We start from the raw sequence: 27,521 nt of genomic DNA, 5'->3' as shown, positions 1-27,521 counted from the left end.
TCGGGAGACTTCGCTGAACACAAATATTAGTGTTTCAAAACAGTAAAATGTATTACAACGATGATATCACCAGTAAAAGTGAAGTTTTTTTTGCATTTTTCACGCACAAACAGCACTTACACGGATATTATTGCTGTGATACTTTTTACTGTTTTGAAACACAAATATTTGTGTTCAGCGAAGTCTCCTGAGTACAACAGTACCCCTCATGTACAGGTTTTATGTGTTTTCAAAAGTTACAGTGTCAAAAATAAGGCTTGTGTTTCATTTGTTTCACATTAAAATTCACCAGATTGGTTACGTTGCCTTTGAGACCCTATGGTAGCCCAAGAATGAAAATTACCCCTATGATGGCATACCATTTGCAATAGTAGACAACCCAAGATATTGCAAATGGGGTATGTCCAGTCTTTTTTAGTAGCCACTTAGTCACAAACACTGGCCAAAATTTGTGTTTTTTGCATTTTTCACACACAAACAAATACTAACGCTAACTTTGGCCAGTGTTTGTGACCAAATGGCTACTAAAAAAGACTGGACATACCCCATTTGCAATACCTTGGGTTGTCTACTATTGCAAATGGTTTGCCATTATGGGTGTAAATTTTATTCCTGGGCTACTATACAGTCTGAAAGGAAAAGTAACCAATTTGGCAAATTTCAATTTCAAATGTAACGTACTATATTTGACCCTGTAACTTCCCAAAACACCATAAAACCTGTACATAGGGGGTACTGTTTTACACGTGAGACTTTGCTGAATACAAATATGTGTATTTTATTGCAGTAAAAGCAAACAGTATTATGACATTGACAGTTAAAATGTCATGTAGAACTGAAAAAAAAAAAAAAATTAATTTCCTCCCATTTTTTTCATATTAATAATAATTATAGCTCAATATTTGATATTAAATGAAAGCCCTGTTTCGCCTGAATAAAATGATATATAATAAGGGTGGGTGCATTTAATATGAAAGAGGTGAATTACGGTTGGATAGACATGTAGCGCAAATGCCAGGTTTTGTTTACGTTTTGTTTTGTTCACAACGTGTACATTTGGCTCAGTCCTTAACCCCTTCAGGACCGGCCTGTTTTTGCGATGTTTGTACGTTAAGGACCAGAGCAGTTTTAACACTTTTGTGGTGTTTGTGTTTAGCTGTAATTTTCCGCTCTCTCATTTACGGTTCCCATACAAGTTATATATTGTTTTTTTCAAGACAAGAAGGGCTTTCTTTACATACCAGTATTTATATTATGTCATATATTGTATTTAAAAAAAATAATGAAATATGGTGAAAAATAAAAAAAAAAACATGTTTTTGGACTTTTACTTGAAAAATCTTTTACTTATCTACAAAAGCTAATGAAAAAAACTGCTAAATAGATTCAAAATTTTGTCCCGAGTTTAAAAACACCCAGTGTTTACATGCTTTATTGCTTTTTTTTGCAAGTTATAGGCCTATAAATACAAGTAGGAAATTGCTGTTTCAATATATATATATTTTAAATGTATCAATAGTGACATTGTTACACCGTTATCTGTCATAAATCCCCGAAACACACCTAACATGTACATATTTTTTAAAGTAGACAACCCAGGGTATTTAAAATGGGGTATGTCCAGTCTTTTTTAGTAGCCACCTAGTCACAAACACTGGCCAAAGTTAGCATTTATATTTGTTTGTGTGTTAAAAATGCAAAAACCGCTAACTTTGGCCGGTGTTTGTGACTAAGTGGCTACTAAAAAAGGCTGAACATACCCCATTTGCAATACCTTGGGTTGTCTTCTTTTGTAAATGGTATGCCATCATGGGGCTAATTCTCATTCCTTGGCTACCATACGCTGTCAAAGGCAACCTAACCAATCTGACAAATTTCAATAAAAAAAAAAAAAGTAAAATCAAGCCTTATATTTGACCCTGTAACTTTCACAAACACTATAAAACCTCTACATGTGGGGTACTGTTATACTCAGGAGACTTCGCTGAACACAAATATTAGTGTATCAGAACAGTAAAATATATCACAGCAATAATATCCTCAGTGAAAGAGCTGTTTGTGTGTGAAAAATGCAAAAAACTTCACTTTCACTGACAATATCATCGCTGTGATATGTTTTACTGTTTTGAAACACTAATATTTGTGTTCAGCGAAGTCTCCCGAGTAAAACAGTACCCCCATGTACAGGATTTAGGGTGTCATAGAAAGTTACAGGGTTAAGCACAGTGCTAGCAAATTAAATTATCTGGACTTTTGGCCTGGGTTGGCAGGCAGGTCCCTCAAATTGCAATCATTAAAATTACTTAATTAGGTAAAAATATTACATAAATATGCACGTAGAATTTTAATATATATACATATTTATATATTTGACGTCTACGTGTATATTTATGAAATTATTAATGTAATTTTGTATGTGGACATATGTATATTTCGTATTATTTTTATTTATTTATTTATACATAGATATATATATCATTACATTCTAAGTGTATTTTGATATAAATATATATATATATCAATATCAAAATACTGTTAGAATAAAATTGAATATATATATATAATTTTTTTTTAATTATTAAAAATTATTTTTATTTTTTGTTATTTATTTTTATTAACATATTATTTGTATTTTATAATAATATATATATACCATATATATAGTTATTATATATATTGTATATATTCGTGTGTAATTTAAATATAAGTGTATTTTTATATTAATATACGTATATATAAATATAAAAATACACTTAGTGTGACATTATATATATGATACATATACATATATTATATATATAGATATAATACATGTATATATATCATATATATATACACATATTATAATTTTTTTTACACTGATTGTTTTTTTTTTTACTTTATTTTATGATTTTACACTTGCAGGGAGACTGCCTGTCAGCACAGACAGTCCCCCTGCAGGCAGATACAAAGACCCCTATTGCGGTCATGTGATCGAGTGATCACATGGCCGTGGGGTCCTGATCTGCCGAGGGGGGACTGCCCGGGCAGACAGGCAGTCCCCCTGGACCGGGAGGAGAGCTGATCGCCGCCGTGGGACCGACGGCGATCAGGTAAGTAGCCCAAAACCGTTATGACGGTTCAGGACCGTCAGCGGTCCAAACGCACGTTTTACCGCTGACGGTCCTGAACCGTCAGCGGTCCTGAAGGGGTTAAGGGGTTAAAAAGGGTTATTATTATTATTATTATTATTGCCATTTATATAGCGCCAACATATTCCGTAGTGCTTTACAATATTATAAGAGGGGTGATTTAGCTATAAATAGGATAATTACAAGAAAACTCACAGGAACGATAGGTTAAAGAGGACACTGCTCAAACGAGCTTACAGCCTATACTACTCACACTTATTGCACGCCGTGTGGATCCACCTCCACTCCGGATCTTTGACTGAGATTATCGGAATTAATGATATCAGTCAATGCAATGCTTTCCCTTAGGAAAGCATTGGAAGGCTAATGCGCATTTGCTACAAATCGCCACACTGCACCAATCATCATCTCCTCATAGAGATGCATTGAATCAATGAATCTCTATGGGTAAAGTTCTGTGTCTCCATGCAGAGTGTGGAGTCGCTCAATTTCAGTGCAGCACATTGTGCACATTGTGCAGCACTGACCCAGGAAGCACCTCTAGTGGCCGTCTGGGTTCCCAGGCAGTAATGTAAACACTGTATTTTCTCTGAAAAGGCATTGTTTACATTAAAATGCCTGCAGGGACATGTTATAGACACCAGGACAACTACATTAATCTGTAGTTATTCTGGTGACTATAATGTCCCTTTAACCTGACTTCTCATGAGCAGCGATCTCTAAATGTTCTTTGGTCAGAGCACTGTTTCTACGACTAAAGACCATAAAAGTTAGCAAGAGCTGCTACGTGTTTATGAATTCCAATGTCACGCAGTGCACGCACCATCAACAAAAGTACATTCACAAATGTGAACTGCCGAAAATAGGTCACTGCATGTTTTCTAATTTACGATTGGGATAAGAAAGACATTCCTTCCAAGACCCATGTATATTTAGCAGTGTACTGCATGCAAGGTATATGGATTAATACCTATATTACACATATACCTTTTATAAACAGCTTTATTGGCTACATGGGAATTCCTCTACAGATGGGTCGAAAGTAGTAACACACGATTGAACATTTTCCAGGGCACAGCTTGACCATTGTCAATAACAAGAAGAAAGTATATAGACTGATAAGAAGTGTGTGCAAGGTACGTACTTTCTAATATTTCCTACTTGTTACTAAACTTATCTAGATACTAAACATGAACATTAATTAGAGCCCTGTCAATAAAGCATCAATACCAAGTCTTTATACTATTAATGTGTAATATTGCCAGGTGAATATCTGGATATTTATTTACACTTTAATAAAATAAAAATCAATATTATTTTTTTTTAACAATATCGTTAACAATAAACTGATTTACATAATTCCAATAAAAAAAAATATCTTAATAATTTAAATACTAAGTGAAAACTGGCCTTTTTTATCAGGCCTGATCTGTCTGAAGGCATAACCATATTTACATTTTTGCGATTGACTGACGTGACCTCCCAACCACTTGTACACAAAGATAAAACTGATGGACGATCACAGTACTGTACATTTTGCTTTGTAAACGACATATAGTTATGTAGTTATATAGGCTGAAAAGAGACATGCGTCCATCAAGTTCAGCCTTTCTCACATTTGTTTTTGCTGTAGAAAAAAAAGCAGGCAACAATCAAGTATGAAGTAATTTTAATTGTGCAAAAAACTAGGAAAAAAATCCTTTGCCTTAGACTAAATCTCTTTTCTTTCAGTCTAAATGCGTGATCTTGAGTCCTATCCATAGTCCTATTTAATCTCGTTATAGTATATCATTTAATACCTCCAGATTACGCAACGTGAACAAGTTACAAGATCTAAAGTGAAAATAAATGAAGTAAATCTCCCTGAAATATACATTTCCCCCCCAAAAGAAGTGGAATTATTAACTTTACCACTATGTGACACGTACACATAGTCTGGAACTGTTTGCATACTATCCATATACAAACTGTTTTCATGTACTAACTTTCCCTCTTAAGAACCTGAATGTTACTCTTTGACCTAATGACAGCATGGAATGCCCTGTGCTGTTTTCCGAGTTCTGATTTGTTGTTTGATTCCAGTTTTCAAAAGCCCTTCATTTGTCAATTAAGTGGGATATTCCAGTTTAGAATCCGATCCTTATACACCAGATAGTTATGACTGCACACACACCACCATTGGTTCTTAAAAGGTTAATATTCTTGAATGTGAGCCAAGTCAGCCATGATATTGATTTTAATTCAGATGCGAACTTCACCTCTGGCTAGTCAGACAGAAACCAGATCTGTTCTGATGAGTGTTGTCATGTATTGTGGAGGAAACCTTGTATGTTATTACTGTTTCTTCTATGAAAGTTGTGATATATCTGATCAAAATTGTCATGTGTTTTTTATGTTAAGTAAAAATGTTTATTTACTCACTACAATGCTTGTCTAATTTTACTAATAACAATATGCCTCTCCCCATCCATCCATCCATCCATCCATGATCTATCCATTATCCATCAATTCAATGTACATGACTATCTATTTATAGTTATAAGTGAAACATAAAATTACATAATTATTATTGGAATTACAGGTGCTACAGACCTTTTTGTCTTACATTACAAATTTTTATTTTTCCAGTAATAGTTACCCGGGGAGCATTGTTGGTTTAAGAGTGTAATAGGCCTGGTGCTGATGATTAACATGGATCTAAATACAGAATCTTAGAATCTAAAAATGCTAAAATAGCATTGATCTTGTGAGCCAGTCTCGTTCTGAGACCTATGTTCTGTTGAGTTATTTCAGTTATATTGTGGTTCTCAGGGACTCCACAGTAAATTTCGTCTCTCTCAATTTTTGCCGCAGAAAAAAAATAGTATGTGAATGGGCATTACTTCTAGGAAGGGGAGTGTTACTGGGAAGCCTGAGGTCAAGGGGCAGATCCCGAGCCTGAATTTGGGAGTGGTACTGCTAGATTTTGCGGTATATATATAAGTGCCCACCCTATGAGTGCCCACTTTCTTGTTTAAATATCTGGTTATTCATTGGTTCCAGCGTGGTGCACCAAGGTAATATAATCCAATTGGATTTTTTTCTACAAAGAAACGGGATAAAAGTAAGTGAGTGCCCTCATCGTAATATATAGATATGTATATATATATATATATATATACATATATATATATATATATATATATATATATATATATATATATATATATATATACACACATACATACAGATTTAAGACTACAGGCATTTGGTGGTGATGGTCATTTATTCAGCCTCTGAATTATCCAGACATAAATGCCACTGACCTCTTGGGGGGTATTTACCTTGGTACTTGCCCTGGATCCACCACTGTTTCAAATCCAGGGTGACATGTTAGTGTCATGTATGGGGACAATGCTGAAATAAAAGATCCTTTATCTCGGCACACTTGAAAGCCAAGCTGACACATACATGTTGACATTAAGTTGCTAGTTAATGCTCTTTTGGCTACCTGCTCTACCTGATGTGAGGAGTCAGCTTTAAGTCAGCATAGACCTTTAAGCTTTAGGTTAACTATTTCAATGCCAGCCCATCCACAATAGATACATTTTTTGTATATTTTGGACCTTAGCCCTAGAGACCATTGGTAGTCTTTGAGGAAGATTACTGTTTATGCACTGTGAAAATTCTCTCCAGAAGAAACCGATTGCACTAAGTTGAGTTTCTAAGTATCTATATTAAGAGCTGCTCTGCAATCATTTGCTTTTTAATGCTAACATGGGGATTATGCAAGAGTCAGCTCTCTTCTCCGGGAGCTCACATGATGAAAGCAGACCTCTGTCTACTCCAATTTCGAGGATGAATACCTTCATGATGGCTGGCTGCTAGGTAAATAATTTAGATCACCATAAAGAACTGTCATGGAAAGGTCATTACAAATTGCCAGCAGCATTTTTTTTGTTCCATATTTGGGGCATGTATTTCTTATGTTAAATTATATGTAAGCTTGCGTGAGTTTGCTCTTCACCCTTCTTGTGAACCCACAAACATCCACACAGCACAGGTACGATAAAACTCACATACAAACAAAGCCTGATTTAGGTGTCTGGATGAAGGTTGTGAAATCCAACTGTAAAGCCAGGTAAAATATGTGATATCATCATGGCACTCTACATATTACACAGCATTGCTGTAGAAAGACAAGTTTTGGTTGCCAGAGAACCATTACCCTTTGAGCAGGTCCTAAGGCTAGAGATGTCTATATTGGAGACTTTGGGAGGTGTGGCGATAGAGACTCAGGCAAGGACTATTTACTTATAGTTGTGCTGGCGGTAATGACTAAAATAAAAATAGATTCTGTAAAACATATGCTGATAGGTCATCATATGCCCATATACTGGTAAGTGTTCCAAAAACAAGGATATTATTTTACTGTATGAAAATAAAAAAAAAACATATGCTGAAACTTTATGGGTATCTTTAAAGTAATCTGAATGAGCGAGGGGGCACTATAGGGCACTATAGTGCAAGGAATACAATTTTGTATTCCTAGCCTTAAGTTTCCCTTTAATTGTTTTGTGTTGAAAGAAAGTTAGCATCAGGTTAAATGGGAAATAATGAATTCAGCCCTTGGTGCATTTTAGATGACAATCTCACAAACTATAATTTTAGTAATGTGTAAATGGAACTACTGGAAACAATGTGAGGTTTGCGCACAGGTTAAAAGCTTCACTTTGATCATTTTAGCTCTATTTATATAAAAGTTCTTTAATGGTCTTGTGTATTGTGGTAAAAATGAGAATGCAATTCTCTGGAGTTATTGTACTCCAGTACATCTGTTCTGCTTTTAATGATCGTCCAGGCAAGAGAGCAGCAAGCTCAGATTTATTCTTTTCTGTTTAGTTCAGTATTAATTAACTAATTGCCAACAGGCTGCTAATTAAGCTTTCTGATCTCAATATGGGCAGTGGAACCGATGTTTTATGTACAGTTAAAAAGCCTCAAAAAACACTTCACCTCTCCAAATTGAGCTTTCAGCATTGGTCATAATTGAGAGGAGATAAATATTTTAGTAATTAAGCAGCTATGGGCTGCACGGAGGGTGCAAGGGCATCGTCTTCACAATAAATAGATTTATCGGAGCACAGTGAATGTTCAAAACAAGAATAATCCATCTAATATACCTACGTTGAAATCAACAGAACTGTTGCTTCACTACGGAAGTGTGAGAATTTGTTTTCCCCTCTTTTATCACGCAATAAGGGTTAGTTATTAAATTGAGAATTGTCGGGAATTCTAAGGTCAATGTGGGACTGGTATAGTAGCCGACCTGGTGAATTTGTCCAGTTTGGCTACTCTTTCATTAAATTTAAAATGAACTTTTAATTTACTTTGCATTTTCAAAAACTCTCACTTTAGCAATAACCCTGAATGTGTAAGACGTTTAATATATAGGGCACTGACTTACACAGACTGGGCATCCATTGGCCTTTAGGGAAATCTAATAAGCCAACAGCCCATATTGTCAGTGGTTGAGTGGTAAAATATATTATAAAGGACCAGTAAGTGCCCAATTTTACTGGTCTGAACCATCTCTCAAAAAAAAAAAAAGCTCAGTAGAAACAAAAAGTTTCCTGGTCCTACATCCATATATAAAATGGAACCATCTAAAAATATTTTTCACAAATAAACTAAAAAAAGAATTAAACACACAAAACAAGAATGTTCTGTACAGCTTTGTCAAATTTGTGTTTGTAAACTAATCAATACTTCAATTTGTTTTTAATGAATTACCTGTCAGACATATTTAAGAGCAACCTTGATGATACATATGTTTTTGGTGTAAAGTAAAAGGTGCCAGCAATGGCATTTTTAAGATTGAGAGCTACCTGGCACTTGTCATTTATCAAACCCTGTCATTGACATCTAGGTACTAGTTACTGCATGATACATGACAATTAAACAAACTTATGAAGGGGGTAATTCACAAAGGTCCAAGGTGAGTCCTGCAATGAAAATGATCATAAAAGTCATGGAATGATAGTATTCGCAATAAAAAAAAGTCAGCTTTGTGTAATAAAGGAAAAAAATCACATTAAAGTTTAAAACATGTATACCTATACAATTAACTAAAATAGTTCAGTAATATAGGTTACATTTACATTTTTTCACTTGGTCTAAAACAGTGGTATGCAACCTTCTAGTTGCCTTCATACCACATAGTTCTGCTACAACCAGGGACGTATTAGCCGCGAGGCAAACAAGGCATTTGCCTTGGGTGGCATTTTCCAGGGGGCGGCAAAAAAAGCCGCCCCCAAATGCCCAGGGCAAATGCCTTGTTAGCCTTGCGGCTAACCGACATGCTGGTCGGGCTGCTGGGCAGGCGGCACTGGTGGGTGGGCGGCTGGCGAGGGAGCACTTCCCCTGAGCTCTCTGCTCAGCCCCCTCGCGCGCCGCCCGCAGAGTGAGGCTGGGAGCCGGAATATGACGCCATATTCCGGCTCCGCCTCCCAGCCTCACTCTGTGGGCGGCGCGCGAGGGAGCTGAGCAGAAAGCTATGGGGAAGTGCTCCCTCGCCAGCCGCCTGCCCGCCAGTGCCGCCCGCCCAGCAGACACTGGACCACCAGAGAATGGGAGAAACCCCCCCCCCCCAGCATTCCCAAAGGTAAAGAGGCTGGGGGGGGTTAAATAAAAAAAAAGAGAAGTGAGTATTAATGTGAGTGAGTGTGTGTGTGACTGTGTGTCTGTTAGTGTGTGTGTCTGTTAGTGTGTGTCTGTCTGTGTGTGTCTGACTGTGTGTGTCTGTTAGTGTGTGTGTGTGTGTGTGTGTCTGACTGTGTGTGTGTCTGTTAGTGTGTGTATGTTAGTGTGTGCGTGTCTGTTAGTGTGTGTCTGACTGTGTGTGTCTGTTAGTGTGTGTGTGTCTGTTAGTGTGTGTCTGACTGTGTGTGTCTGTTAGTGTGTGTGTGTCTGACTGTGTGTGTCTGTTAGTGTGTGTTTCTGTTAGCTAGTTTATGCGTATCTGTCAGTGAATGTGTGTGTATTTAGAAGGCGGGGCAGAGGGGAAGGGTTGGGTGGGGGGGGGGTGTCTGAGTTTTGTCCTGCCTAGGGCAGCACAAAACCAAGATACACCACTGGCCACAACCAAAATGCTGGCAAAGCATTATGGGAAGTGTACTACACATCTGGAGTGCCAAAGGTTGCCTACCCCAGTCTAAGATAATATTTCTCAACATTGACTTGATCTCCATGCTCTTGGCTCCTAATTGTGTTACTTGTAACTATGTAAAACATATATTGTACATATACAATGATATATGAGAAGGTTTAGACAAATATAGTTTAGGTTAGAGGACACCGGTGGCGGATCCGGGGGGGGGGGGGGAGCAACGGGGCAATTGGGCCCCCCCACCCCCCAGAAAATAGTGAGGCCGAGGGTCTCCCCTGCCGGCCCTTGGATGGCGTCAGACCTGTTGTTTGCCTTCATCAGTGATCTCCTTCCCCGGCCCACAGGCACATTGCTGGGCGGCCGGCAGGGAAGGGAGAGAGAACCCGGGGGAGCGCTTACCTGCAGCTCCGCCGGGTTCTCCTCTCGCGAGCAAGGAGATTTGCCGTGGTTACCATGGCAACGCTCCGTTCTCGCTAGAGTGAACTCTACCCTGAACTCTCACCACTAGAACCACCAGGGATGGAAAGAAAGCAATGTCTCCCCCTCCCTCAGCAAAGGTAAGAAGGGAGGGGGGACATTACCTATATTTTTTGTAATTGTTTAATAATTTAAAAAAATATATCTTTAACCTGCCCCCCCATACCCTCACCCAAACTATAACCCCCTACACACTGCACCACACACAAATATACACACAGCCCCCTACACACACACAGCCCCCTTACACACACAGCCCCCCCTTACACACACAGTCTCCCCTTTCACACACACAGTCTCCCCTTTCACACACAGTCTTCCCCACGCACACAGTCCCCCCATGCACACAGCCCCCCCTTACACTAACTGCCCCCCATAGACACATAGCCCCCATTCACACATAGCCCCTAAAACACACACTGCCTCCCTTATACACACAGCTCCCCCTTACACACATAGCCCCCAATACACACACTGACCCCCCTTACACACATAGTCCCCCAATACACACACTGCCCCCTATACACACACACATCACCCCTCACACAAAAACACACTGCCCCCTTATACACACACTGCGCCACTTACACACAAACACTCTGCTCCCAATACACACACTGCACCCTTTACACATGAACACACTGCTCCCAATATACACATTGCTACCCCATACATACACTGCACCCCTCTCACACACGCACTGCCCCCCCTCCCCCATGCACACACACTGCTCCTCCATACACATACTGCGACCCTCACACACACTGCACCCCCCACACACATACACACTACTGCCCCTATCCCGGCAGATCCTGGTTAAGTTATCAAACAGTTTTTTAAACAGTTTGACTACTTATTCTGGGAGGGCGCCATGGCACTCCTGGCACTAAAACCACTACAGAGAGCTGTAGTGGTTATTGTGCCTGGATTGTTTCTTTAAATGATCTGCCAGTGCCCCTCCCGAGATTAGCTTCTGGAGCCGCCACTGGAGGAAACTCCAGACCCGTAAAACACTTTAGCTTACTGAATAGTTTTATGTACTCTTGACAAAAAGTGCAGATTTCAATAGAAATTAACCTTGTATTCTAATCTGGCTGTCAATCAGGCAACTGGTCCTGTTACTTCCTGGTTTGTGTAGTTCAGTGAAGTTAAATTCAGGAGGCAGCAATTGCCCATAGCACTTGCCTTACAAAGACTTCTCATGGAGCTGTATTGGGACAGACAGACAGACACAGAAAGTCTGAGCGGGTTTAGAAGGGGAGGGCTTGCAATGGCTGCAGACAAGAGAACTACAGGTTTTACAATTTTATATATACTACTAATGAAAATAATCATAGTTAAATGCATGCAAGTTGTAAAAAATATTTATTTAGGGTATAGCTACTAAAAAGCAATTTTTAAAAATATTTGGGCAGTGGGGTGTTCCTTTAAAGCAGCACTGTCATGGCCGTATCCAGTTTTTTTTTTAACCCCCCTCCTGACTCCACTACATCTAATTGTCCCCCTAGTAGCCCAATAAATGCCCCTTAGCCCCCCATATTACCTATTTTTTAATCTTTATTTTCTGCCCGGATCTAGGTCCTGGGTGCCTCCATCTCTGTAAATATTATAATAATAATCTCTGTGTGGGTAGATGAAGTCCCCGTTGGACACGTCATCTGCCCACACTGGATAGCACTGTGAAATTCCCACGCATGCCCAAATAACTTTCCCACACTGTGTAAAAGGACACAGAGCACTCTGATTGGTTTGATTTCAAGCCAACCAATCAGAATGCTCTGAGCCTAATTGCAAGGCGTGGGAAGGATTTATAAGCCTTTCTGCACCCTGCAGAGCTCAGTCTGCGCGGTTCCCTCGCTGGTGCGAAGATGGATTACTTTTTTAGCTTTTTTTTTATTTCCTTGCGCTCTGTTTTTTTTTTTTGCGCTCTGGTTTTTTATTTTCAAAGTACGACGGGTATTATGGTTTTTTATTTGGCCTTGTTTTTCGGGCTGAAAAATAAGATTTAAAAAAAAAGAAGACATCAAATGGCAAGTTATTTTTTATTCACAGGGATTTCATTTTCTCGTTTCCCCCTCACTAATTTTAGGGTGAGGGGGGTAAGTAGGTCTTTATTAAAAAAATGTGGGTGGGGGGGTGACTAGAGGCTTGGGGAACCCTAGTCACCTGGGAGGGGGTATTTACACTTAGCCCCACCCGTCGCCCATGGGTGGGGGCCGGGGGGGGAGGACAAGGGAAGACAAGAAAAAAATAGGTTCCCCCCCTTATTGTAATTTTGGGCCCCCCACCCGCCGCTCATGGGTGGGGGCCAAGGGGGACCCTATGTCCCCCGTTTACTTGAATAGCCGCCACAGGCGGGGCATGGGTGGGGGCTTGGTAGGACATTATGTTCCCCCAGACTAGTTAAAAGATGCTCCACCATGGGCAGGGGGGAGGTGGGTGATATTTATTTAAAAAAATATCTACAACAGTGAGCAGGCACAGGCTAGACCCCGAACTTTAGTATTAGTAAAATTTGAAAGGATGCATCGCGAAAACACGGAGGAAAGGTGAGAATTGTGGGGAAATTGCTTTGACCACAAGAAACGGAGCACACTTTGTTCCTCCGCTGGTCAAAGCTGGTCAAGCGTAGGAAACCTCCATAAGACAAAGTAGTCCCTACTTTGTCTTATGTTTTAAAGAAAACTAGAGCAGACAGGAAGAAATGAAGAACAGATCCTGATAGAAGGAGAGAACGGGAATCGATTAAAGAAAGGTAAGTTTGACATGACCGTGCCGCTTTAAATGTGGGGTGGTAAGTGGGTGACTAATTTTAAATTTGCCTAGTGGTCAGACTCCTATGGGACAAGTTGCATTGAAGTCTACCGAGTCTTAAGCTAGATAAAAGATCGTTAATGAGTTTTCCCCAAGCTATAACTCTGACGTTTTAGTTACAGAGGAGAATATTCATTAGAAGATTTGCTAATAAGGTTATGAAAAACAGCTATACATGCAGTGCAAGTATAAATATAGTATATATATATAAGTATAGATATAGCTTGTCAGACAGACAGACAGACAGCCAGACAGACAGAGAGACATATAGATAGGATAGATAGAGAGATAGAGAGATAGATAGATAGATGATAGATAGATAGATAAATAGATAGATGATAGATAGATAGATAGATAGATAGATAGATAGATAGATAGATAGATAGATACACACATACATACATAGTTGATAGTTGATAGTTTGGCTGACAAATAGTTAATGTTGGTTTGGTACAATGTATATAAATGGGTGTATAAATGTACCTATTGATAGTGTTACCAAAACATTATTTCCTGTTTGCCAGATTCAACATCGTATGACAACAGTAACATCATGACAGTGAGCGTGCCAGCGGCCCAGATCTTTATCCCGTCTGTCATGGTAGATGAAGTGACATTCATAAGAGAAAGACAGGAAAAAAAACATGGCAGGACCTGCAGGCCTGCATTGAAAATGCTGTTGCCAGGCAACCAGCTAGCACGACGTTGAGGCCTAGTGCACCGATGCCTGACCAGACATGAGCGGCAAATATCATTTCATGAATGAAAACAGTTGCCAGCATACAGAATTACTAATGTGGGTGAGACTTTTTTTAGTGACATTTGGGGGCATATAATATATGTACATATACATATTTTTTGTTTAATTGTAATTTCTTTTGCATATCAATGTAACTGCTTTTCCTTTATATTCCATATAGTTCTTCAATGTGTTCAATAAACTTGCTTGCCTTTACCAAAGTTGACTCTGGTAAAACTAGTGTATATTGGTAAGGTTATTCATCAAAGTGAGAATTCAGAGTGAATGTCAAGTTTAGGTTCAAAATAAATGAACTGGAAACATTCTCATAGTTGTCTATGCTTTTAATTTGGCTACTCTGACCTTTAAATGGACACTGTAGGCACCCAGACCACTTCAGCTAATTGCACTTAGTGCTGTTCCAGAGAAACTACAATATTTACATTGGAGCTCTAAGTCTGCCCACAGTGGCTGTCTACCAGACAGCAACTAGAAGGCTTCCTGAATCGAAACGGACCTTTGGTCCGGTATCTGACGCTGGACTTCCTCACGCCCTTCTTTGAGGACATCCAGAATCAGATTTTCCCCTATAGGAAAGCTTTAATTTAACCCCTTAAGGACAGATGACGGATATATTCCGTCATGATTCCCTTTTATTCCAGAAGTTGTGTCCTTAAGGGGTTAATGCTTTCTTATGTGGATGTCTAATTCGCCCGCGGCATTTGCCGTGCATGCGCATTAGCGCCCGCTCATCGCGGGACGTCAGAGTGGGCGGAGCCAGGACCCATTACTCACCCGGACGGGAGGGAGGAGGCAAGGGGAGTGATAGTGCCAGGAATACAGCTTTGTATTCCTGGCACTATAGTATCCATTTAATTTGAAATTCACTTTGAACTCACTTTGAATCCTCACTTTAGAAAAATAACCCTGATAATGTCCTTGGAAAGCAATACACGAGGCAGTGATAGAGAAACATGCAATTTAATAGCCCCGAAGACAAGATACACCGTCTTTCCTTAGCCTGCTCTTTTTTTATTAATATAGAACACTTTGCTGCATCTCCGAGTCCTGGATTTGTTCACAGGGTGAGTGTAGAACAAGGGCAGAGCAAAGAGTTAAACAACAGTTTTATCTTTCTAGGTAACCGGATCTTGATACATGTGTTACCCTGAAATCACCACATGTAATCAATATATATACACGCTCTCCTATAACAGGTAACTAACAACCTGGAGAAAAGGGTCATAAGAGAGAACAAAAGGGTATTGGTAAAAAAGAGAAGGGAGGATTGGATTGGCAATAAGAAATTAGAAAGTATGTTAAAACGATTGCTCAGAAGGAGGTGTGTCAATTGAGGACAATGGAACAATATAAAATAAATTAGCATTATTATGATTACAGTGAGGGGAAAAAAAAGTATTTCATCCCCTGCTGATTTTGAACGTTTGCCAACTGACAAAGAATGATCAGTTGAGAATTTTAATGGTAGGTGTAATTTAAGAGTTAGAGACAATATAACAAAAACAAATCTAGAAAAACGCATGTCAAAAAAGTGATTTTAAATTGATTTGCATGTCAATGAGTGAAATAAGTATTTGATCCCCTACCAATCAGCAAGATTTCTGGCTCTCAGGTGTCTTTTATAAAGGTAACGAGCTGAGATTAGGAGCACTCTCTTAAAGGGCTAGGGCTGCATAAACAGAAAAAAGTGATTTAACTCATAAATAGCAGTGAATTGGGTAGTGAAACTTCAGAGGCATCGTCTATACACCAAAACTGCTTTATGAAGCTAAAGTTGTTTTGGTGACTATAGTGTCCCTTTAATATTTGCTCACAGTAGGAGAAACTCTATGGTTTTAGATTTATCCCAGAGCCCAGATTTTAGTGTGGTTTAACAACTTACTGGATCCTGCTAGATGCCTGTACCACATCTGGTCTTCTTCAACAGGAGAAGGTGGATGTAACTCAATGAACCACTAAACTCACCCAGACATCTTCATATCAAAAATGTGGCCTGGGTGCAGTGGTCCTGTTATTTTAACACCATTGCAGGGTTAACACTCCTCTAGTGGCTAGGGGAGGACTGACCACTCGGGCCCATCAGAGGATCTCCCCAACCAGCCCAGCGTTAAAAAAGGCAGCAATTCAGGAACTTCTCTGTACCTAGTCTCCGATAAACTTCCCCGGCGGGAGAGCTCTGCGTTTGTATTAGAGGAGGGGAATTTCCTCCGCCCTCAGCTCCTCCCCTCTGTGGAGTCAAAGGTAAACCCCTTCGGGCCCCTGTGAGCTTCTCCCACGTGCAGCACCTAAGCTCCGCCCCCAGCTCCAACCCAACCCTCTCTGTAAGGAACAGCCTGTGTTCCAGGCTTCCAGATCTCTATCCACAGCAGCCATGGGTGAGTGACAGTGTGATCTTGTGTGTAATGTGCCTGTGTGTGTGTGTGTGTGTGAGCATGTGTGTGTTTATTGCGCTTGGGTGCGTGTGTGTCAGTGAATCTGTGTTTAATGAGCTTGTGTGTGCTTAGTGAGCTTGGGTGTGTGTTTGGTGAGCTTGTGTTTAGTGAACTTGTGTGTGTGTGTGTGTGTCACTGAGTGTGCGTGTTTAGTGAACTAGTGTGTGTTTGGTGAGCTTGTGTTTAGTGAACGTGTGTGTGTCCAGGGCAGGCCTTAGGGGTATAAAGAAACCACAACCCATTGCGGCGGGGGTATGATTTAGCGGGAGCGGGGCTAAATGACGGTGGGGGCGGGACTGGAAGTGCCAGGTAATTGCTGCATGGGATGCCCTCGAGATCTTCCTTTGTAGTGGCGTGAAACCATTCCAGGAACCATACCACTATAGTGGACTACAGTCAATGGAGTGTCCATTTCATGTTAAATGTTAAAGGGACACTATAGTCACCTGAACAACTTCAGCTTAATGAGGTTGTTAAGGTGAGAACTATAGCTCCCTGCAGCCTTTCTCATGTAAACACTGTATTTTCTGAGAAAATATAGTGTTTACATTGAAAGCTAGGCACACCTCCAGTTGCAGTCACTCAGAGTGAACCAGAGGAACTTCGGAGTTGATGGAGGCATAATAGGCCTCCATCCACTCAGATCTGCTGTCAGCAGAGCACAGGGCAGCACTGCGCACAGCATCCTGTGATTCAGTGTCTCCTCCCTCTGCATGCAGACACTGAACTTTCCTCATAGAGATTCATTGATTTAATTCATCTATATGAGGAGGTGCTGATTGGCCAGGGCTGTGTTTGAATCATGCTGGCTCTGCCCGTGATCTGCCTCTTTGTCAGTCTCAGCCAATCCTATGGGGAAGCACTGTGATTGGATCAGGCTACCACTTCTGATGATGTCAACAGACTGCTTGTTTTTCTGAGTCTAACAGAGTTACAGCTTCAGGCTTGAATACAATAAGATTTTTACTATATTTATGGAGGCATGAGGGGCACAGGGGGGCTAGATGGTGGTGTTAACACTATAGGGTCAGGAATACATGTTTGTGTTCCTGACCCTATAGTGATCCTTTAAATGCATGAAGAACACACACTGTATCATTTATCTATTAATATGTTCAGGATATATCTACTTATAAAAAAACCTCTTCCACAGAAGCACTGCCTGATGGAGGACCGATTAATATTGCACCGCAGTTTCATTGCATGTGACCGGACTTACAGGAGACTATATTAAAATGTACAATGTCTGCTAGAAAAGTAGAAAAGCAATTTGAAATCTTTCCTTTCAATCTCTCTAAGATCTAAAGCTGGTGACCACCTTTTGTTCAGCAACGAAAACAAGTAGCATCCTTTGTCTTGAGTACATAAGAAGGAATAATCGTTCTTGATTCCGACGAGGCAACTTCCACTGCACTGATTCATGAATCAAGCTCCTCGAATGATATGTATTAGCTTTTATCAAAAGTCATCCTGTGACAGAACAGTAAATCCAAGCAATATACCCGTCATAACATTTTTCATTGGTATTTCATTTCATACCACACTGTCATTTTTTAAAAGATATTTTTGCATGGCAGTTACTGCTTAGTACAGTAAAAGTGTACTTTCGCGATAAAGGTAAACAATAGTTTCTGCTTGGTCTCGATGGACTGAAACCTGTTTCATGATCCATGCATACCTCATATAAATTCATTGATCCATGCCACGTTCTTCTTTACCAAGCCCTGCCAGTAATTCGACCATTAGTCATTTTTCCACCTAGTCAAATCCTTTGCCTGCTGCATCCCCCAATTTCTAGCTAGAACCCTACCTACTATAGAGCTGCGTCATTAGTCATGTTCCTTTGTCACATATCATAACTCATATCTGTAATGGTCCCACCAGTCATTAACGAAGTCCTCATGCCCACCACCCTTTACTAGCCATTTACTTGCCACTCATCATTAGTCATGTCTCTTATCTGTCACAGACTTTAAGTAATGTGCCATTATATCTAATTTCTCCCTCCTGCCATCCACTATAAAATGAAAGTTGAAGTACTTTTGTTGTCTGAGGGCAGGAAAACATACATAGAATTGTGGCTGCATTTTAATGTCGCTACATCTACCAATGCCTGACCGCAGATTCCATTTGGCGCATACATTGGGCACATCAGCACGTGACAATTAGTGGCTTTGTTAATCAGCGCACTGGCTGGGATTGTTGCAAATTTTAGTGAATGGCTATTGGTATTTTTTTTTTTTTAAACGTGATATCTATTGAGAAAGCCAGGTTTAGTAAATACTAAGCCAATGTAAACAATTTGCTAATATGTATGAGTCACAACCACTGCCATCCATATCTCTCTCCCTGCCGCACATCTGAAACATGTCTACCTCCACGCTATATCCTTTTCAACATCACTCATCCATAACCACCATACTAAATACATTAAAGAAAAAAAATTAAGAAATTATAATGACCTACTGCATATCAAGAAGACTGCACTGAGTGCATTTGAGAGCAGAAATTGCAAATAGCAGTAAGCGCTCAACAAGAATGATATGTGAAGCCTTTAATGTACTGATCTTAGCAGTGGCAGCTTCTTAAGAATTATATTTATTTTAACACTAACAGGTCCTGCTACCTTTAGCCAAGTTCAAATATGCAAAAAGGCCCACACATTAGCACTGGATCCATATCTTTTTCATAAAAATTCCAATGGGTCATGCTAATGTAAATTTGAATATAAATACATTTAGAAATCTTCAGATTCATGTCCATATTTCACATAGATACAAATACAACTCAATACATGTATAATTGTATTTATATTAATTTTATCTATGGATATTTGCATAAATAATACATGGGTTCAGCTATATTTACATGACATGTATATGGATCCTGCTGGCATTTTGCTGAATGGGGGAAGGGCTTGTATGTAATTTTATAAACTAAACTCGGATCCACATGGATCTGCTTGACCTATGTGTGGAACCAGCTGTATTTCCACAGCTGGATAAGCCATAAGGTGACCTAAAGCAGCTACCTAGGGTCCAGGGGTTAGACAGGGGCTTGGACACCATTGAGATACTTGATCAAGTTTAGAACCAATCATCATCCCTAGATTCAGAGTGAGGTGGAACCTCAACTGCTTGCCCACCAATGACTGTGTGTAATCTTAATCCTTTTCTGTGGATTTCTATGAAAAAAAAGTACGGATCTGAAAGAATATGGCCATATTTCAGATAACCTACTAGTATTTATATGGATCCAGGTATATCTAACTTGAACCAAGTGTTATCTGCACCTGTCAAAAACTCAACTATATCAATGTCCAACTTCACACATTCCTTTCCATGCTGAGAAAAATAACAGTTCAAATACAGTTTTATTAAAAAAAAAAAAATGTCTTATTGATTGTGAAATTGTAGTATATTTCTCACTCCATCAACAATTTGTCATTTTAATAATGTTTATATTAATTATTGTAACTATTATGTCTTGCTCTGTTAAGTTTACAGCATTTTTTATCCCTCCATTTTATGTTGTTGTTTTTTTTTAGACTAGACCCTTTTCTTACCTTCTCATATTCCACATTCATAGCCACAACCTCAATCCAAATGTATAATTTGGTAGTTAGCAACAAGTTAATAGTTGTCAACAAGCTGAATGCTGATGTGATCACAAACACACCTTTCAGATGCTTTTCAACAATACTTTAGGCATTATCGGTTCCACAAAAAGTGTCCGTATGTCTTCCGTTAAGCAGTCAAGTTTCCGAATTGTGAGGATTTACCCAACAATCAGTATATAAATCCACCAGAACAATAGACACAGAAAAAAGAACCTTTACCAGTCCTTAGAGTGGCCGGACTAATAGTAAAATAAATGTTAAAAAGGGACATCAGAACAAGCCAAGGTCGGCTTTCGGTCTGACTGCCAAAGCGAATGGTCGCATGCGTTTGGAGCTCCGCACTACAAAGCCGACAAACACCCCAATTTTCTGTTACCCAGACCGGACCAACAGGGCCTGACAGCTCTCCCGGGAACTCTAAACCCAGATGGGGAAAAAAACAAAAAAAGCGAGACAAGAAGCGCCCCGAATGGGCATGAACATAGGAGAGATGTGGTGGCAGGCGCGTGGAGCTCAAGAGCCAGGGATGGCGGCCATTACTGGGGACTGCTCAGACCTCTCGGACGACTTTTCATGTGGAACCGATGAGGTATACCTACCAGCTCCAGCGCTTCCCACGCCGCGGATCCCAACAACACAGCCGGACTCCGCTCCGGTGACGGCCGCACTCCTGAAAGAACTGCTAGCAGAGTTGCAAAAGAACCTCCAGGCAGACATGGCCACGCTGCGCCAAGAATTTAAAGGCCTGACCGGCAGAATAGGGGCCCTGGAGACCACCTCACTCTCATCCAAACAGCAGATCACTACCCTCCAACAGGAGGTTCGAGACCTGCGACAACTGCACGGCTCATACGAAAGGCGCTTCGCAACCTTGGAAGACTCCTGCCGTCGGAACAACATAAAGGTCAGGGGGGTCCCCGACAACGTACCTGAAGCGGAGCTCCCGCACGTGGTAAGGCGACTACTCTCGGCCCTGCTCACACCAAAATTGTCCAAATCACTAGAGATAGAGGGCATATTCAGGGTACCCAAACCTGCCCAGGCACCAACCTCAGCCACGAGGGACTTAATCGTCAAGCTCGTTAAAGGGAGAGACAAGGCAACCTTCCTAAATGCACTGCGTGGCAACTCACCTTACTCTTTCGAAGGCATGGACTTGACATTCTATGCGGATCTGAGCTACAGCACCTTAGCATGGCGCCGGGAGATGCGACCGCTTTCCACCCTCCTACAGAAGCACAACCTCAGCTACAGATGGCGCCCCTCACGCGCCCTGTCAGTCACTCACGGGACTGCAACTCACATCATCCGAGACCTCCGGGAAGCCGATACGGTCCTGCAGCAATTGGGCATTCCCCAACACCTCCTTACCATCGAAGCACCGAAGACAGTACAGCGACCAACCCACAGCTGGAACCCGGAAACCGCGACGGAATTTGTACCCAGACGGGCCACCCAGAGCTCACAGGACAGAGCCAAGACCTGACTTTCTGAGTGTCAGCCTATCACAGGCCCAGTGCGGGACTCAATCACTCCGGAGGCCCGATCCACACAAGGCCCATCGATCCACACGTTGAGTATTTATCGCTCATTCACCCCCCCCCCCCAAAATACCGCTATGCGACAGAAGCAAAGAGGACTCCAGACCCATAATACAATGGGTTGTTTTGTGATATTTTGTGTTTTGATTTCTCCTGTTGCATGTTTATTTCCCCTAGTATGCACTATATATTTATGTATGTTGTCTCCACCGTAGGTATGCCACATTGCTCCCACACACTACACCCCTCTAGAACAACCAGAGGGCCCCACACGAGAGGCAACTGGCGCCCACTCACCCGGCAGCCTTATATGACTGACACCGCGAAAGGCACACAATCTGACTACACGAGACCACAATGCACACACTACTGGCAACCTCGACCCTGCACAACACCCTGCTCAATGGCATACACACAAAGAAATTGCTCAAAGTGCAATGTTCTGTTTATCTGTCTCCATTTGCTAAGTGCACCTAGCAGCAGGGACTTGGCAGGGTAGCCGGGCCCAATGGCTTTATCAGCCACGAGTCACTACTTTTTCCTACCAATTATTTACGCCCCGACTTCCACACACCTCGGCTGTTATAATTTTTATTTTATTTTTCTCATTTACGACGGCACAGGGTAACGCAAGGGGAGATCCACTGCATATGCAGTCAACTGACAGAATACCAAGGGGGTCAAGCAAGATGTGCGGCTTACCGCTTATTTTCTGCCTCGACTATGCTGTACAGGCTCATCAGAATGCTGCTTAACAGCTACGCACTAGCGAGCCGATCCATTTAACTACTTATTGATTCTGCATATTTACTTAGCCCAATATGATATATTAGTATACGAGTATACCCATCTGGTACCTCAGTAACCCGTAGTACTATAATGCTGCCTACCTAAGATCAAACCGTCACTTTTATCAGATCGTTAAAATGCTAAGCTGTTCTCACTTTCTCACCTACTAACCTCCGCTCTTATCAGCATGTTCCTATAAAATATAAAATGTGCACTGCCTCTATATGCTATGACATTGTTCACGTCTGTTATTATTAAACATGGTATCGCTGTTGTGGCGTACCCTGCTGTACAATACTATTTGCACAATAAAATAAAGAATTAAAAAAAAAAAAAAAGAACAAGCCAAGGTCAAAGGAAGCCAGAATATCGCAGGAACAGAAGCCAGAGCCGGGTCAAGGGAACTAGAGAAACAAAATAGTCAGGACAAAGCCGGGTCAATACCAAAAGGACAATTAACAGACAAAATAACGCTCTTTAGGAAGAATATGAACCTAGGAACCACAACAGGACACTGTACATTAAGCAGAATGAACTTTTATATGTTTGGGGGCGTGTTTGGTGTAACCACGCCCCCCAAAACACAAGAGTAGGTTGACTTCCAGTGTGTACAACCCCTCTGACGTCATGACCCCGACTCGCGTGCACCGCATTAAAAAAAACAGGCATATGCACAGTGGCCGGCGTCCAGGAGTCTCTCAGAATGGACAGGAGGCTCAGAAGCGGTGATCCACTGGATCGGAGTAACAGCTGATCGGCGGATCGTCTAGGTAACTATAGGGGATCTCACACCAATGGTAATTCCAATAATGCCAAAGAAGACTGGCGTAACAAACACTACGAACCCTTCTTCTGAGTTGATGACACTTGTCATCATCACCACACTTATACTAATAATTCCTGATTGATCATTGAAAAACAATGCACTGCTAAAATATAACTTAGTAAAACACAACAAAACATATACAATATCCAAAAATTGTCTGCTTCGAACAAGCACAGAGTCATAAGTCAATCTACATTTTGAAAACATCAGATTTTTGACACACATGTCACCTATAATCTTCACTACTAATGTCCATAATCTTCAATGTGGCATGTAATTAAAAACCCAGGGATATCATAGTTTTGTTTTGAGATTACATGATTAATGTTAACCACTGACGTTAAGCCTGAGTTTAGGTCGATGAAGATTTCACTTGAGATATTTTTGGATTAAAATATCTTGGAAAAAACAAATTCAGTTCTGACAGAGTTTCAGAAACTGCTACCTAGCTAAAATCACTGTTATTCCCAAAGTTAAAGGGATACTATAGTGCCAGGAATAAAAAGCTGTATTCCTACCACCTGTGTACACACGATCCATGGGGCCCCGGTGCAAAAACTGATCCGTGGGAGGAGTGACGGGGCAGTCACTTCCTCCTAGCTGTGATGTCATAAAAGGGCGCCTGGTTGTGCTGTTAAAGCGGTGCAGCACTGACCGCCCCCTGGAAATCCATAGCCATCGGGTGGCCCTAACAGCATGGGCCACACGATGGGCCACTTAATGTGCGCCCCCGACGGTTATACCGCGTGGGTCAGGGCCGCACCCGGTCACTCAAGTCACTCGAGGGGGCCAGGTCGCATTCTGTATATCAATAAAAACTGGAAACCAACCTACAACTCCTGTTCTACCATCCCATACAGAGAATGCAGTATACACAGGGTATCTATGTCTCAAACCTCAAAAAAGTCCTCATAAACATTCTTTCATCATCTTGTTTTGTCTTCTCCCTAGCTAAAAAAAAAAAAAAAGATCTTCACAGATCTATGCCTCAACTGGGAGTAATACTTATGATGCACCTAGTCCCAGACTGACCGCTTACAATCCATAATAAATGTTGCTGTCCTTACACTGGCTTCCTGTATATTTTCAGGTTGAATTAAACACCCCAGCCCTTACCAAAAAAGCTCTCCAACCTCTCTGCTGAAGATTTAAAGAAATACTCAAAGCCTGCTGTAGTGGCTACGGTGCCATGAGTGCCCTGGCACGCTCCCAGGGTAAGTAGTCAAACAGTTTGATTTGGGGCCTGTTGGTATCTGCAGCCACCTCCTCTCTATCCAAGAGCTGGACATAGCAGTGTTGGCAGGTGCTCAGTGGCTGAGAGGGCTCAGCTGATGCTCTTAGCCAACGAGACGGTTTTGCATGGCAGGGGTTAGATCCATAGAGCTAATTAAAGTTCCTTGCAGAAGCTTCCAACTCCAAAGGTGGAGGTGGTGGTTAGTGCTTTGTGAACCCCATGTATGTTATCAAAATGTTCTCAAGCGGTTAGACTACTTACCGTGGAACCATAACCACTGCAATGGGATGTCGTGGTTATGGTACTTGCTGTGTTTGTTTACATATTTCCTCTGTTATTGAAATTTATGGGGGGTCCTGAAACTAAAGCCAAAGGAGAACACCATAGCATTAGGAATACAGGTTAGTGTTCCTTTAATTGGGATGTCCTGATGAGAGATTATATAGTGCACAACTGATGTCTTTTGCCTTAGTAAGAAATTTCCCAGTAGAGGGCTTATACTTTTTTTTCAAAATAGCTACTGGGAGTTCACGTACCCATTTCACAAGGTTATAATAATGAGTCTTTATTTAGCACTAAAATACCCAGGAGGACATCTGGGCACTGTGATTTAAATGAATAAGCTACTAAATATCCCAAATGCATTGCGGGTGCTGGCATAACCACACAATATGAGAACCAAACATCTGTCAGTCAGTTACTACACTACCAGCATTATTTATGTTGATAGACTTTCTTTAACACTGTAGTACAATCTGCTAACTCTGTAAATTTGAAAACTGCAACTTTTTTGGATTCAGTTGAATGTATTCTGTATACGCCATTTTGTCCACAGTATTTTCAAGGTTAATAAATCCTTGCAGCAGAAACCTAGGCCTGGGAGCTTGTTCTCAAATATTGCTCAGATTCAATTAAGAAATGATAGTTGTGACCATGGCAGTGGCAGTTATCAGACTGTACTATGCGACTAGGAGACAGCAAAATAGAAAACTTGTCAGCTTCACACAACTGGCTACTGTTTTTTATACAAAGCAGGATATCCTATTAAACATCAATTGTTCTGTGCAATTAATAAATAGTTTAACATATTGTTACATCAATAAATAAACAAAATAAATAAAGATGAATTAAACTGTTAGTTGATTGTTGTCCCTAAAGAAATTCATTTTCTTAAAGGACTAGGGACTACCAGGGGTAGACAACCTTCGGCACTCCAGATGACAAAGCATGGATGCAGTCCACAACATTTGAAGGGCCGAAGGTTGCCTATCGCTAGATGAGATAAATGCTTCATTGGTTGCGGGTAGGAATTCCATAAGAATGGGCAGTGAAGATAATGTTGACGTTCTTTAAAGGGACACTCCATCACCCAAAGGGGAAATACAGTAGAAAACACTATTTGGTAGATATACAACTATTTTTTCATACATGCATTCATTGGGGGTATACCTTTTAACTTGTGAACTATTTTCTTTGCAAGCAGTCCCCTTTCCCCCAGAATAGACTAACAGTCAGTATCTTCATGGAGAAATAGGCTATCAGAGGCTTTTCATTGAGAAGCCTCTGAAGCTCTCCCTCAGTACGCATGCGTGCATTCTGATCTGAGGTCTGAGAAGGAGATATGTCAGGGCGAGACAATTATGCTTCCCCTGAGCTAATGGAAGCAGGATGCAAACTGTCCTGGCTGTTTGACTGACAGCCAAGTGGGTGTGTCGTTAATTAATCACTTGTTATAAAGTGTCTTGCAAATGTGGAGTGGTTCTTCAAGGACTGTGAGCCAGTGTATGAATAGGAAACATAAATGTCACTGGCAGATCTGAAGTATGGAGTTAAGATGTATTTGTGGATTAGCAAGGATATGTAGATCAGTCATGGAAGGCTGAGATTTTGGATTTAATCCTCAATTATATAGGAAGCTTGTGTATGGATTGACAACAGGTAGAGTAAGTCGACCAGCTGGTAAGGAAGAAAAGCCTTTCAATAGTATTCATAATAGATTGAGACTATGCTGTCTCAAATGATCTAAAACCAATAATGAGTGGGTTGAAGTAATTGAGATGATTAACACATGAATAAACACTTTGGGCTACATCTTTTAATGTAAGGAGGCAGGTGTAAATTTAGATTTTCAGGATAGAAGCTGTAGGAGTTAGATAATGAATGGATGTCAGAAACGTCAAAGAAAGGGAGAAAAATTAACCCAATACATATAGTTTTTAAGGTTAGATGTATGGTTGCACCATTTACCTGAATAGAAACAGATAGAGGAGGGTTAGAACTTGAAATAGGAAAGAGATGAAGTTCTGATGTGGACAGATTGGGTTTCAAGAAGAACGTGGACATTCAGGTAGAGACAGCTGACAACAGCCAAGAGGAAATTTTGTGGTTTTGGAATCCAAAGAGAATTATTCAGATTACAAGAAAAGTAATATAAAGTGAAATTAGAAGAAAGTCACCAAATAGAGCCTTTGGATACTTCAACACAAGTGGTAGTGGACATTGGATGCAGTTTGTGTTTAACAGGATAACTGTTCAAAATGTGTAGGCTTAGGGTACCTTCATGCCCTTCTGTCCACACACATTTTCCATTTACCTGCCATTTCTTGTGTATTTCTACTTGAACTGGGAAGAAAAGTAATGTTTTATACAAAGAATTTATCACTACTGGATAAGTACTAACATATCCATCAGTATATGAAACTTGTTGAGAGAACATGCAAAGAAGTAGAAAAGAACCGGTCAGGGTCAGAA

The 27,521-nt window shown here is 40.7% G+C and overlaps 1 protein-coding gene across 2 annotated transcripts in view; it reads right to left on the bottom strand.

The window, feature by feature from the left end:
• Positions 1-27,521, bottom strand: part of LINGO3 (leucine rich repeat and Ig domain containing 3) — a 107,658-nt gene that overhangs the window by 60,190 nt on the left and 19,947 nt on the right. The window lies entirely within an intron of this gene.

This window comes from Pelobates fuscus, chromosome 5, assembly GCF_036172605.1.
Source record: "Pelobates fuscus isolate aPelFus1 chromosome 5, aPelFus1.pri, whole genome shotgun sequence".
NCBI lineage: Eukaryota > Metazoa > Chordata > Amphibia > Anura > Pelobatidae > Pelobates > Pelobates fuscus.
The sequence above is the reverse complement of the archived record's forward strand: the minus strand, read 5'-3'. Positions and strand labels throughout refer to the sequence as shown.